Genomic DNA, 16,743 nt, shown 5'->3' with positions numbered 1-16,743 from the left:
CATTAGGTATATATTCTCTTACCTGGTGTCACACCACAAATTCGGATGTGATGGCACGTGTCCATTTCCCATCGAACACGTCAGCCTAACCCAACCACAACGATAGAGAAGTAGAAATACGAGAATAAAAGATAATAAATAAGCGGAAGACTTTAATTAAGACTCAACACTACCCAGAATTTGATTGTCACATGTACAAACCTCTAAATACAGAATTCGAATAAAAATATACAAGTCTCAGAGTATAGTTCTCGAATAGAACAAAACTGAAAGTAAAGATAACTCAAGGGCACGTCTGGAATGAACCGCTACCTCTCGAGTATGTCCCGAAGCTCAATCTGCTAAAGAAAATACTAAGCCGAATCTGAGAGAGCTGTCAACCTACACAATTGTGTAGAAGCAAGGTTGAATTCCGAAAACCACAGGTACTAGCAAGTAACTCTAAACTAAGCAAAACTAGCAGCTACAAACAACTCCTTTCAATCCCAACCGAACCACTGAAACTTCAATCTAGCAGCAAACTAACCAACCTATACTAAACAGATCATATTCAACGGCCAGAATCAACAGTATATCCTCATCAACCTCAGATCAACAAATACGAGCAAGTAGATCAAATTCCACATAAGAAGGGTAAACCGATACAATCCACACATCACAGACAAAGATAAGGCAAATGCAATAATAATGTCATGTAGTCGTGATGCATGTCTGTCCTACGATACACATCTGTTGACGTAATCAGTCCGCGCTGAATACTCCAATCAGAACCCATGGGGGCCACACATGGACCATGTATCACCGCCGGAACTAGATCCCATCGGCATCCAAATCGCTAGCCGGAGCTAGTCTCAACTGTGTCTCATATCCATCCATCCTTATATCAGTGTCTCAGAACTCATGCAACAGATAGTTCTCATTTGGGATGAATAATGAATATGCACATGTTATCAATCACAATCATATCACGATCAAATCATAGTATTACACATCATCTATCCCAATCACAACCATATCACGACCACATCATAGTATTATACATCACATGTCTCAATCACAACCATATCACGGCCACATCATAATATTACACATCACCTGTCTCAATCACAACGATATCGCGACCACATCATAGTATTACACATCACCTGTCTCAATCACAACCATATCACGGCCACATCATAGTATTACAAATCATCTGTCTCAACATCAATGTCTGTATCAATCATAGCCTACTCATGCTCTTCTATCCCCTCAATATCAGTTATCACATGACTTATTCAACAAATTCAAGTCACATATAACACATTTAGCTCGTTTTATTCCCCATCTTTCATTTACAACAATTTCAATCAACAAATAAAACCCATCCTCAATCCCCATTACTCCCCAACACAATTAGGAAAGTAGTCATGCGTAGTCTAAGAGTTTTACAAAGTTTGGAAGCCACTTGCCTTAAAACGAACTCCAAAAGTTACTTGACTTGAGCCTTTCCTTTCCGAGTATAATCCGGATCACGATAATCTATTCAAACAATTATTCACAATCACAATTCGAGTCCAATGACACCAAAATCAAGAAATTTAGGGAAAAAGGGCAAAACGGTCCAAAAGTCTCATACCGGAAAACGATACCCAAATCTGGAAATTTTTGATGTAAAATGATCCTTAAAGTATTTGGAAGCTAATGGTGAAAACCAATTTGAAAACGGAGTTGAAATCAATTCACAAACTCAATTTGAAGGAAAATCCACGTTCTTGAAGAAGCCTAAAATATTCGGATCCGAAACCCCGACTCGAAAATGAAATATCTCTTGAAAAACATCTTACCCATGCTTAGATAAGTTCAAATATGAAATTTCATCAAAAACGGAGTTAAGATCGACCTTGAAATTCTCAATTTATCAAACTTTAACTTTACCGGGAAAGTCCAAATTGTACGCGGTTAATATGATGAAAATAATCGATGAATCAATAATTTTATGTTAAAATCAGTTTACCCATAACATAAGGATCGTAAATATACCTTTTTCATCAAAAAGGGAGTCCAAATCGATAAAACCCCAATTTTTCCCAAGAGATTTACGGATAGGAAAAAAAACCAGATAAAGAAATTATGAGAAAATGTCGAATTGAAGATTGAATACTAACCCTCATATTAATTCAAGAAGAAACCCGTAAGAATCACTCCATTCCGATCTCTAGAACTCCCGATATGCTCAAAATACCAAATGAACACAGTCTGAGATTTTTATAACAGTACATGGCTGTTATGCACCAGAAAAACAGCAGTTAATCTTTCACTAAAAAGGCCGTAATTTCCTCATACGATAGTGAAATGACCTGATTTCTTTTTGTAAATGTCTTAAATAATGATACGGACCTGCTCGTTCAATCGGAGCTCAATTTCATGCTCGTTTGCCCAGTCAAATATCATTTCTACTCGGTAAACAATTATTTCTTATTTGCGATAAAAGTCCAATCTCGGGTTAGCGAAAATGCACCAAAATTTGCAGATAAGTCCTATAATTCATGCTCAAAATTTCAGAACCTTCGTAATAATTTTTCGATCTTTAAAACTAATAATGAACCCTTTAGTTGCCACAATTTGCTGAAATAGTGTCAAAGCATCCAAGAAGCTTAAAAGTTCACCCAAAACTCATTTGGCACTTCCCGAACACAAACCAATTATGCTACTAGCTTGAAAATGACATTTCGGACTCAATGAACTCATCGGAATTTGAATTCGAGGTCTCCTTGACCCGGTATCCAATAAGGCATCAAGAAACTAACTTTAGGCTCAAAAACTTGAAACACACTCGGGGCATCTAAATATTCAACCAAGACTCATTATAGACTTAGAATCACCCCTGAATCCAACGGTGCCCTCGGAATTCCATTTCGAGCACCGAAACGTTGTTTGTTGACCAAAGTCAACTCTTGATCAAAGTTTCACAATTTTTGCAACTTAGGACCTCAAATCTTCGTTTTAACTCCAAATTCGACTCCGTAAATTCTCATAGACCCGTTTCGACATTCTAAAACTACTGGAATCGACGGAAATCCGATTCGAGTCTCGAAACTCCAAATGACTCGAAATAGCACTTTTAACCAAACTTTAACTCTTAAAAACTCAACTTTCCAAAAACTCAACTTTTCATCAATTTTCCTTCAAACCAACTTCGAAAATACAACAATTAGGACTCGGGGCAACTATCGGGAGGGGTAAAATGGTCATTTTATGAAAATTTCCAAAAATGACCTTTAGGTTCATTACATTATTCACCACTAAAAATCATGTTCGTTCTTGAACATAAAGTAGAAGAAGGCAAAAATACTCGTCGCTATCAACCCCGAGGTGAAATTTCCGAACTCAATAATTACTACTCCAAACGAACCCATTCTTAAACCTTATCCCAAAAATCCATAAAAAGGATTCCCAAATCAATTTTGACAACTTAACCCTCAAAGGGTTATTTCAAACCACCGACTAACTCAAAGACTGAATCTGAATCTAAGATCTCAAAACCACAACATATTTACCATGACAAACCCCTAATCATGTAACCACGAGAGAAATTTCGGAATCAATAACCACAGAAAAATCAAGGATGAACCTAAATCAGTCACCAAGCTCTCACAACACACATTTCCACAAGTCTGAGTCATACTAATCTGATGCATATCCATCGAGCACCCATCTTGGAATAATCACGCTTATCTAACCCACATATAGAAATGATCAAGTATCCAACTGATGATCGACCCATCCAAGCATATAAAACCTCTAAGGATGCCACCAAAACACTGAAGTAGGATCCGTAATTATAGACAATTCCCGCAATGGAAGAACTAGGCTCACGGGCCACCTAAGCATCGAACCACACCTAGCTGAACCATGCATACATGGGCAAGATAAATACCAAACTAGCCAAAAACTGTAGCCACATACGGTAGCCTCTCTATACCTTTCCAAAAGCAAGATGACACTTGTAGAACTTCCGAAAACCTTCCACCACCCCAATACCACATCGAACCCACTATCTCTGAATCCGCCCACCCACACAAGTGTTCTATTCTGCCAAGAGAGCATGAATCGGTCCATCCGATTCACCACTAGGCATTCACCCACAAAAGTAAAAACACGTCTGAACATAGACAGAGAATCATAATCCAAAACCATGTCTAAAATGAGGTAGGTGGTCACATAAGAATATACAAAACCGAAATTGAACAACCCAAGATATCCCTTCCACGATGTCCATAACACACCTTCCCATTCGTCTGACTTGACAATCAGTCAGTCCGGCCTCATAACAATCATAGACATACTCAATTTATCCATTTTCTCATACTCTTTACAATAATCCATTAAAGCCAACAATATCAATACTACCAGAACATTATAGTCACACCGGCCAGTTACTTTACCCTCAGACGGTCACTAATATCCAGTCATTCTTAGAAACACATCGTTGCTTCCAAAATTTTGAATTATGGTCCTTCCTCCTTCCATTAAAGCATTCCACGATCGATATGGGTCTCACCCAATCGCTAATAATCCAAGTTCTAAATGGCATAGTACCTTTTCATTGAGATAGAACTATTGAATCACGACCAATATCGATTATACACGATCCTTTACTTACCCAGCTTCAACTATTATTCAAACCATCATATATCTCATGCCGAAACTTGAAGCAGTTCTTGGTCACTCCAATAATTCCGTATACTATGAGCACACAACCTCTATTTACCATCAAGGATCTATGTAACGCGTTACAACAGTCTGGATAATTCCATAAATAGAGTTATCAATCCAGTTCAAAATCCTCAATAACCATGTAGAGCTATAAGTCCTTCTGGTTGGACACTCGTAAGCCACCTACCATAAGCTGAACAATTCAAACCAATTCAAAAACTGCAGAATTCCTCATACATTAACGTTTACCACCAACACCAATACCAAGTGTTCAGAAAGTAGCTGATAACACATCATACATTTGTGCTGAACCAGTCCACCTTGCATTGTCATATCTAACATAAAAGCAAAAATTTACACAATCCTCAACTTCAAACTAAGGATCCACACGTGATGTCTTATTCCTTCACATCTCTTAACTTATATCCATCGCGCAAGACTCTTGTTCTTCCCGTAAATCATTTATCATCATAGTTTCTTGGCCAAACATCCCCACATATTACCTTTTACCTTAAGTCAAACTTCTCAAATGAAACTTCATCGAACTCTTCTACAATCACAAGTATTTAACTGCTACAACTCAAACCATGCAAAAAGTCCTTCCAATGGCTAAAAAGTTGATACAACCAATCATCTCTTACCTTGCCAACCCACATCTTGACAAAACCAACCCGATTCCTTTTTAATCGTACCTTCTCGCTAAAATCCTTAATTGCCTCATGTATACTTGTTAAAACTTTCTTCATCCATGGCTTATTGTTTCCCATTTCTTTTGACTCATCATGAAGTCATTAATTCCCAATATAATCATGACCACCCAAAGGTCGTACCTTGTCCTAGAAACAGGACAGGATCGATTCACTCGATCCACTACTATAACTTTCCTTATAATTAATGCTTAACTCAAGTGTTCATAGTAGCAACCACTTGATTTCTCAATCGAGAATGCAACATCAACCTTCTGACCCGATTAGGTGAAACAGCTGACAACTCAGATTTCTCCGCTTCCATATATCACTAGTACCACATCATGAACAACCGCTAAATCCACCACTAGAAGACATCAGATCCATTGAGAAGGTTGCACTCAAACAACCTGTTCATTTACACTCATTAAATAGTTGCAAAACATTACCAGTCTCCGGCCGAAAATGATATGCACAATTTCGTAAGCCCGATCGATGGCAGAAACAACATAGCCCATAACCCTAACCAAGATAACACGAGTACCATCGTAGTCGCCGTACAATGACCCTCTAATGATATACACCCACACTATAAAACCACCGTAGAACTTCAGATTTTGGTTGGTGCAACTTCATCATCATAATATACTATGCAATCCATTCCCTTATGACGAGCTTCACAAACTGTAGTTTCCAAAGTCGCAGCACTCTCAAAATAGTCATTCTCTTACTTACACCATTTTTCATTGTCTAGCCACTTCCGTCGTATAAGTCACACAAGCATTATTCTCGTAGTTGAATAAATGACCGGAGAAATAAGACGTTCCTGAAGTCTCTTAATAAATGTTCATCTTCCAATACCATAAACTCAAAACACATCCCTTGGTCACAACCTTACTCACTCGTCTCGAAGAGAATTCCATGTCTGATAACACTTTCTTTCCATAAGCCTATCACCTCCGCATCAAAACCAGATCTAACACTAAAATCACGCGATGACACCTAAACTCGCACCCACGCAGGACCAACCACAAGTCATTACAATGAGAGAGAGAACAGAGTGAAGTGATAAGAATTAGATCGGACCAAGGACGCACGATAGAGAATCAAGTGATAAAGATCTTTCCTAAAAGTCACCATAGCCTTTCGAAGATAAGTACAGACGTCTCCGTACCAATCCTCGAGACGCTACTTAGACTTGGCTTGTACACGTGAGACCTATGAACCTGGGGCTCTGATACCATTTTGTCACACCCCAAATCTGGATGTGATGGCACGTGTCCATTTCCCACCGGACACTCAGCCTAACCCAGCCATAACGATAGAGAAGTAGAAATACGAGAATAAAAGATAATAAATAAGCGGAAGACTTTAATTAAGACTCAACACTACCCAGAATTTGATTGTCACAAGGACAAACCTCTAAATACAGAATTCGAATAAAAATATACAAGTCTGAGAGTAAAGATCTCGAATAGAACAAAACTGAAAGTAAAGATAACTCAAGGGCACGTCTGGAATGAGCCGCTACCTCTTGAGTATGTCCCGAAGCTCAATCTGCTAAAGAAAATACTAAGCCGAATCTGAGAGAGCTGTCAACCTACACAATTGTGTAGAAGCAAGGGTGAGTACCGAAAACCACAAGTACTCGCAAGTAACTCTAAACTAAGCAAAACTAGCAGCTACAAACAACTCCTTTCAATCCCAACCGAACCACTGAAACTTCAATCTAGCAGCAAACCAACCAACCTATACTAAACAGATCATATTCAACAGCCATAACCAACAGTATATCCTCATTAACCTCAGATCAACAAATAAGAGCAAGTAGATCAAATTCCACATAGGAAGGGTAAACCGATACAATCCACACATCACTGACAAAGATAAGGCAAATGCGATGCAAAATGCAATAATGATGTCATGTAGTCGTGATGCATGTCTGTCATACGATACACATCTGTTGACGTAATCAGTCCGCGCTGAATATTCAAATCAGAATCCATGGGAGCCACAGATGGACCATGTATCACCGCCGGAACCAGATCCCATCGGCATCCAAATCGCTAGCCGGAGCTAGTCTCAACTGTGTCTCATATCCATCCATCCTCATATCAGTGTCTCAAAACTCATGCAACAGATAGTTCACACATGGGATGAATAATGAATATGCACATGTCATCAATCACAATCATATCACGATCACATCATAGTATTACACATCATCTGTCTCAATCACAACCATATCACGACCACATCATAGTATTACACATCACCTGTCTCAATCACAACCATATCACGACCACATCATAGTATTACACATCACCTGTCTCAATATCAATGTCTGTATCAATCATAGCCTACTCATGCTCTTCTATCCCCTCAATATCAGTTATCACATGACTTATTCAACAAATTCAAGTCACATATAACACATTTAGCTCGTTTTATTCCCCATCTTTCATTTACAACAATTTCAATCAACAAATAAAACCCATCCTCAATCCCCATTACTCCCCAACACAATTAGGAAAGTAGTCATGCGTAGTCTAAGAGTTTTACAAAGTTTGGAAGCCACTTGCCTTAAAACGAACTCCAAAAGTTACTTGACTTGAGCCTTTCCTTTCCGAGTATAATCCGGATCACGATAATCTATTCAAACAATTATTCACAATCACAATTCGAGTCCAATGACACCAAAATCAAGAAATTTAGGGAAAAAGGGCAAAACGGTCCAAAAGTCTCATACCGGAAAACGATACCCAAATCTGGAAATTTTTGATGTAAAATGATCCTTAAAGTATTTGGAAGCTAATGGTGAAAACCAATTTGAAAACGGAGTTGAAATCAATTCACAAACTCAATTTGAAGGAAAATCCACGTTCTTGAAGAAGCCTAAAATATTCGGATCCGAAACCCCGACTCAAAAATGAAATATCTCTTGAAAAACATCTTACCCATGCTTAGATAAGTTCAAATATGAAATTTCATCAAAAACGGAGTTAAGATCGACCTTGAAATTCTCAATTTATCAAACTTTAACTTTACCGGGAAAGTCCAAATTGTATGCGGTTAATATGATGAAAATAATCGATGAATCAATAATTTTATGTTAAAATCAGTTTACCCATAACATAAGGATCGTAAATATACCTTTTTCATCAAAAAGGGAGTCCAAATCGATAAAACCCCAATTTTTCCCAAGAGATTTACGGATAGGAAAAAAAACCAGATAAAGAAATTATGAGAAAATGTCGAATTGAAGATTGAATACTAACCCTCATATTAATTCAAGAAGAAACCCGTAAGAATCACTCCATTCCGATCTCTAGAACTCCCGATATGCTCAAAATACCAAATGAACACAGTCTGAGATTTTTATAACAGTACATGGCTGTTATGCACCAGAAAAACAGCAGTTAATCTTTCACTAAAAAGGCCGTAATTTCCTCATACGATAGTGAAATGACCCGATTCTTTTTTGTAAATGTCTTAAATAATGATACGGACCTGCTCGTTCAATCGGAGCTCAATTTCATGCTCGTTTGCCCAGTCAAATATCATTTCTACTCGGTAAACAATTATTTCTTATTTGCGATAAAAGTCCAATCTCGGGTTAGCGAAAATGCACCAAAATTTGCAGATAAGTCCTATAATTCATGCTCAAAATTTCAGAACCTTCGGAATAATTTTTCGACCTTTAAAACTAATAATGAACCCTTTAGTTGCCACAATTTGCTGAAATAGTGTCAAAGCATCCAAGAAGCTTAAAAGCTCACCCAAAACTCATTTGGCACTTCCCGAACACAAACCAAATATGCTACTAGCTTGAAAATGACATTTCGGACTCAATGAAATCGTCGGAATTTGAATTCGAGGTCTCCTTGACCCGGTATCCGATAAGGCGTCAAGAAACTAACTTTAGGCTCAAAAACTCGAAACGCACTCGGGGCCTCTAAAAATTCAACCAAGACTCATTCTAGACTTAGAATCACCCCCTGAATCCAACGGTGCCCTCGGAATTCCATTTCGAGCACCGGAACCTCGTTTGTTGACCAAAGTCAACTCTTGATCAAAATTTCACAATTTTTGCAACTTAGGACCTCAAATCTTCGTTTTAACTCCAAATTCGACTCCGTAAATTCTCATAGACCCGTTTCGACATTCTAAAACTGCTGGAATCGACGGAAATCCGATTCGAGTCTCGAAACTCCAAATGACTCGAAATAGCACTTTTAACCAAACTTTAACTCTTAAAAACTCAACTTTCCAAAAACTCAACTTTTCATCAATTTTCCTTCAAACCAACTTCGAAAATACAACAATTAGGACTCGGGGCAACTATCGGGAGGGGTAAAACGGTCATTTTATGAAAATTTCTAAAAATGACCTTTAGGGTCATTACACTTGGTTTACTAATCCTAAAAATGATTGTAATTTCTTTTTCGTATCTATTTGTTCTTCAGAATTTATTATTTTTTGTACTATGTGATTTTGTATTTTTATACCATTCTTATATATTTGTATTCCTAAAAATTCTATTTGAGTTTTCATTATTTCTGCTTTTTTCTTATTTGAACTTATCTTTGAGTGTGTTATGATATGTATAAATTTTTATAGTAATCGTATATGATCTTCTTCTGTTCGTGAATATAACAATATATCATCTATGTAACTATACAATTTTCTAGTTGATTAAAGTAATTATCCATAAAATGTTGGTATCTTCCTGGTGCATTTTTGTATTCAAAGGGTAGTACGTTCCACTCATAGAATCCTTGGGGTACTGTAAAAGCTGTTAATTTTTTAGATTCTTCTTCTAACTTTAGATGATAAAATCCTAATTTACAATCAAATTTGCTAAAATAATTGTATCCTTGTATTTGTCGCACTTTTAATATTTTGTTTGGTATGGGGTAATTATATGTTTTTGTTTTTGCATTTAGATTTCTATAGTCAATAGCCATACGACTTTTACTTCTTTTCTGTTCACTGTGTTTATTTACTATGAATGCTGGACTTGTATGTTTACTATTACTTTCTTGAATATAGTTGTTTTCTAATAGTTCCTTTGTATGCATTTTAAATTCTTTTAAATCTTCAAAATTATATTTCAATGGTTTTTGGGTTATTATACTATTTTCATCAATTAGTTCAATTTTTACCTTTGTTTTGTGTTTTTCCCATCCTTTTAAGGGATCTTCACTATATAATATATCTAATTTATCTTGAATTATTTTTAATTTATCTATCGAAAATATTATTAATTCTATATTGTGGATACTTTCTTTAATATTTTCAAATTTTTGTGTGATTTTTTCACTCCCTTTAATCCATGGTGTAGGCTTTCTATTTTTATTATTTACTCTTTTTGCTCCTATCTTTTGCTTACATGGTGTGGTAAACCACCAATGTGTTTTCGTTATTATGTGAGGATATAATTTTTCTAAAAGCGGCATTCCTAAAAGCATATCTTTATTTTTGAATTCATAACTATATATATATTCTATAGTTAATATTTTATCCCATATTTGTAACTTTATATTTCTTGCTTTATATGTTATCATACTTCCTTCATTATTAAATCCTGTTACGACTATAGGTGTTTTTAATTTCTCTCATTTTTCGTCTGATAGACAATTATGTTTACACATATTTGTTTCTGCTCCTGTATCTAACATTAAAGTGTAATATCTGTTATAGTAATTTTTTACTATTATTTTCGCAAGTATATAAATTTTCATATTGCTCTTTTAATTATCACCTTTTTATTTTTATAGGTTATAATTAATTTCGTATTTTCTAGATTATATGGTTTCATTTCTTCTAACCATTTTATTCCTAATGTCATATTATCTCCTTGGTATATTTTAAATGTTATTTGTATGATTATTCCTCCTATTATTACTTCTTTTTGAGTTATTTCTTCTATATATGATGATTCTTTTGGTAATTCTGGGCATACTTGTTCTTTAACAATTATTTCTTCTTCTGATACTAGTTCTCTTGGTATATAATTTTCTTCCTGTCCTGTATTTATTATGATAATATGCTTTCTTTGTTCTATTATTCCAGTTATATAATAGTGGTATGGTTCAATTTCTTTTATCATTTGGTATTCTACTGACTTTCTTGAGGGTTGGGATATATCATTATCTTTATCTATATTTTTTTATCCTTTTTGATGTACTTATTCTATCACTTACTATTTCTAGATCTTCTTCTATGTCTATTTCTTTATAACTATAATCATTATTATCTATTACTGTAACAATTTTCTCAAAAGGGTTTTCTATTTTTATTTTATTTATCTTATTTGTTGATGTTATCTTATGTTTTGTTGTTAATACATATAGATTTTTACAGCGAGCTGTAAATATTTTACTTCCTGGGGGCTAACTCTATTCCTGACATTTTCCAATATAGTACTAATGATTTATCTATATTTCGATCATTTATTGCTACTGAATAATTAGCACTTATTATAAATTTGAATTTTTGGTATATTAGATTTCCTTTTACTGCACTTATTATGCTTCTTTCTATTGGTTCTATTATTCTTTCATCTGCCAAATATATTTCTATCGGTGTATCTATTCCTTCTCTAAAACAAGTTTTTATTAATATTTCTGTTTCGCCTAAGTGTACGTATTTTATGGGATCTTTAGCTTTTATTTCTTGTATTTCTTTATTTATTATTCGTTTATTTATTATAGGTATTCTTGCTTTTCCTTTTGTGTACTTACAATCTATTGTATGTTCTTTTTGGCTTACTACATAATATTCCTCTTTTTGCCTTTTAAATATATTTCTTAGTACTGGTATTTTGAATATTTTTTCTACACTGAAATCTAATTATTTTCCTTTTATCTGTTCAAATATATTGATATCAAATATTACTTTTTGTTCTGTAGATTCTTCATTTGTATACTCTTCTTTATTTATTATTTGTACGTCTTTTTCAGTCATCATTATAGTCTTCTTCTATTTCATTTTCAGATAGTTTGTTTTCAAATTTATATATGCTATCATCGCTTTCTGGTTCATAATCTATATAGTCTATTTGTGTATATGTTTCATCATTAATTATTATTTCAGATATATTTTTTTCTTTGGATCCTTAGTTGCTTTACAATCTTTAGCTAGATGTCCTAGTTTTCCGCAATTATAACATGTACATTTTGTTATTTTCTTCTTTGGTCTAAAAGGTCTTTTTGCTTTAGTGTTTTTTATATAATATCTTATTCTGGGTCTTTTATACCTATATTGGGATTTATATTTTTTATATTTCCCTGATTTTCTATATTTTTTTTTATAATAATTATCATTACATCCAAATTGAGGTGCTATCTTGTCTTTACAACATGCTAGGTTTTTAATTATTGTTTTTTCCATTTTTATCTCTTCTCTATATTTTTCACATATTGAAATTTGGTATCAGAGCTAAGTAGTAAATAAATATGGATAATAAAGAAAACTATAGATATGAATTAATTAGAACAGTAATATTAAATCGACAAGAGTTAAAACATAAACAAGAAATACTACAATACAACCTATATGCAGGAGTATGCCAAAAGTCTTTGCTAGCTCAAAGAAAAGCAATATTTAAATTACAACTTGAAATACAAAAAATTGAGTATAAATTAAAACACAATTTAAGATGAATAAGGAAGAGTTTGCTATAGAAGAAAAATCCTACGAAAATCCTGAAGGATTAAAGATAAAAATAATATTTTCAAACTTAGGAAGAAGGTATAAAAAGATAGGTGAAAATCTATATCTAATGATAGAAAAAAGAGTAAGATTAGAAGATAGTCTAACTGCAATTGTAAGAATAACTAGAGAAAATGAAGAAATAGATAGGAAAAAAGAAATAGATATGATAAAACAATAAGCAAGATTAGAAATACAGCAGATTGAAGAAATAAAAAATGATAAAATAATTTCCTTAGAAAAAGAATTGACTATGCTTAAAGAATTATATATGGCCAGACAAAAAGAAAAAGAAATAGAAACAGAATTAAAAATGGAGATAGAAAAATTTAAAGAAAAATTAACCGAAGAAAAAAAAACCCCAGATATAAGAGTTGACAATATTGATATAGATGAAAATTGCTCAGAACAAGGTTCAGACATAAGTGAAACATATACGGAAATATTAGAAAAAATAGGAGAAACTACAACAATCAATAATACAATAGAAATAAATACAGAAGAAATAAAAAATAAAGCAAGTACGAGTACACCAGAAGTAAAAAATCCAAAAACACTAAGTCCTAATTATTACACAGTTAGTTATGAAGAATCTGACAGATATGATAGTTTATGGAATAAAAGATTAAACAAAAAATGGACACCATCTACAACATCCCGAAATAATGATTTTTTTTAGATTTAGATTGTGTAACAGATATAAACAAAACAATACAATTATGAGTAGGATATATATCAAAACAACTAATAGATAACAAAATTGGAATGACAGAAGTACCAGGATATATAGAAAGGACACTTATAGGAACAGAAAAATTATGGTTACAAAATTTAGCAGAAGAAAATATAAAAACATTAAGAAATAATAAAAAAATAGATGGAGAAATTGCGACTACACCAATTGACATATTAAATAAATATGAAATAACTATAAGAAATGAATTCAATAGTACCACTACAGAAGTAGAAGAACAAAATAAAGAGAAATAGTTAAATAGGAATTTAATGTTAAAATTAGCTATATGTAATATGTGTTACTTAGAAGAATATATATGTGTATTTAGAGAATATTATTATAAAGGAACGTACAATACAGAAGAAGCAAAAGAAATAAGAAAATTATATTTTACAAAATTACCAGAACCATTTAGTTCTAAAATAATAAAAGACTAGAATGAAGCAGGATTGCAAGATACACTTGGAGCAAGAATGAGATATTTACAAAAATGATATTCAGAAATATGTGAAAAATATAGAGAAGAGATAAAAATGAAAAAAACAATAATTAAAAACCTAGCATGTTGTAAAGATAAGATAGCACCTCAATTTGGATGTAATGATAATTATTATAAAAAGAAATATAGAAAACCAGGGAAATATAAAAAATATAAATCCCAATATAGGTATAAAAGACCAAGAAGAAGATATTATATAAAAAACACTAAAGCAAAAAGACCTTTTAGACCAAAGAAGAAAATAACAGAATGTACATGTTATAATTGCGGAAAACTAGGACATCTAGCTAAAGATTGTAAAGTACCTAAGGATCCAAAGAAAAAACAAATATCTGAAACAATAATTAATGATGAAACATATACACAAATAGACTATATAGATTATGAACCAGAAAGCGATGATAGCATATATGAATTTGAAAACAAACTATCTAAAATTGAAATAGAAGAAAACTATAATGATGACTGAAAAAGACGTACAAATAATAAATAAAGAAGAGTATACAAATGAAGAATCTACAGAACAAAAAGTAATATTTGATATCAATATATTTGAACAGCTAAAAGGAAAAGAATTAGATCTCAGAGTAGAAAAAATATTCAAAATACCAGTACTAAGAAATATATTTAAAAGGTAAAAAGAGGAATATTATGTCCAACCCTCAAGAAAGTTAGTAGAATACCAAATGATAAAAGAAATTGAACCATACCACTATTATATAACTGGAATAATAGAACAAAGAAAGCATATTATCATAATAAATACTGGACAGGAAGAAAATTATATACCAAGAGAACTAGTATCAGAAGAAGAAATAACTGTTAAAGAACAAGTATGCCCAGAATTACCAAAAGAATTATCATATATAGAAAGATAACTAAAAAAGAAGTAACAGTAGGAGGAATAATCATACAAATAACATTTAAAATATACCAAGGAGATAATATGACATTAGGAATAAAATGGTTAGAAGAAATGAAACCATATAATCTAGAAAATACGCAATTAATTATAACTTATAAAAATAAAAAGGTGATAATTAAAAGAGCAATATGAAAATTTATATACTTGCGAAAATAATAGTAGAAAATTACTATAACAGATATTACACTTCAATGTTAGATACAGGAGCAGAAGCAAATATGTGTAAACATAATTGTCTACTAGACGAAAAATGAGAGAAATTAAAAACACCTATAGTCGTAACAGGATTTAATAATGAAGGAAGTATGATAACATATAAAGCAAGAAATATAAAGTTACAAATATGGGATAAAATATTAACTATAGAATATATATATAGTTATGAATTCATAAATAAAGATATGCTTTTAGGAATGCCGTTTTTAGAAAAAATATATCCTCACATAATAACGAAAACACATTGGTGGTTTACCACACCATGTAAGCAAAAGATAGGAGCAAAAAGAGTAAATAATAAAAATAGAAAGCCTACACCATGGATTAAAGGGAGTGAAAAAATCACACAAAAATTAGAAAATATTAAAGAAAGTATCCACAATATAGAATTAATAATATTTTCGATAGATAAATTAAAAATAATTCAAGATAAATTAGATATATTATATAGTGAAGATCCCTTAAAAGGATTGGAAAAACACAAAACAAAGGTAAAAATTGAACTAATTGATGAAAATAGTATAATAATCCAAAAACCATTGAAATATAATTTTGAAGATTTAAAAGAATTTAAAATGCATACAGAGGAACTATTAGAAAACAACTATATTCAAGAAAGTAATAGTAAACATACAAGTCCAGCATTCATAGTAAATAAACACAGTGAACAGAAAAGAGGTAAAAGTCGTATGGTTATTGACTATAGAAATCTAAATGCAAAAACAAAAACATATAATTACCCCATACCAAACAAAATATTAAAAGTATGCCAAATACAAGGATACAATTATTTTAGCAAATTTAATTGTAAATCAGGATTTTATCATCTAAAGTTAGAAGAAGAATCTAAAAAATTAACAGCTTTTACAGTATCCCAAGGATTCTATGAGTGGAACGTACTACCCTTTGGATACAAAAATGCACCAGGAAGATACCAACATTTTATGGATAATTAGTTTAATCAACTAGAAAATTGTATAGTATACATAGATGATATATTGTTATATTCACGAACAGAAGAAGATCATATACGATTACTATAAAAATTTATACATATCATAACACACTCAAGGATAAGTTTAAGTAAGAAAAAAGCAGAAATAATGAAAACTCAAATAGAATTTTTAGGAATACAAATAGATAAGAATGGTATAAAAATGCAAAATCACATAGTACAAAAAATAATAAATTCTGAAGAACAAATAGATACGAAAAAGAAATTACAATTATTTTTAGGATTAGTAAACCAGGTAAGAAAATATAAACC

Source organism: Solanum stenotomum, chromosome 9 (genome assembly GCF_019186545.1).
Source record: "Solanum stenotomum isolate F172 chromosome 9, ASM1918654v1, whole genome shotgun sequence".
Taxonomy (NCBI): domain Eukaryota; kingdom Viridiplantae; phylum Streptophyta; class Magnoliopsida; order Solanales; family Solanaceae; genus Solanum; species Solanum stenotomum.
This window is presented reverse-complemented; position numbering follows the sequence as displayed.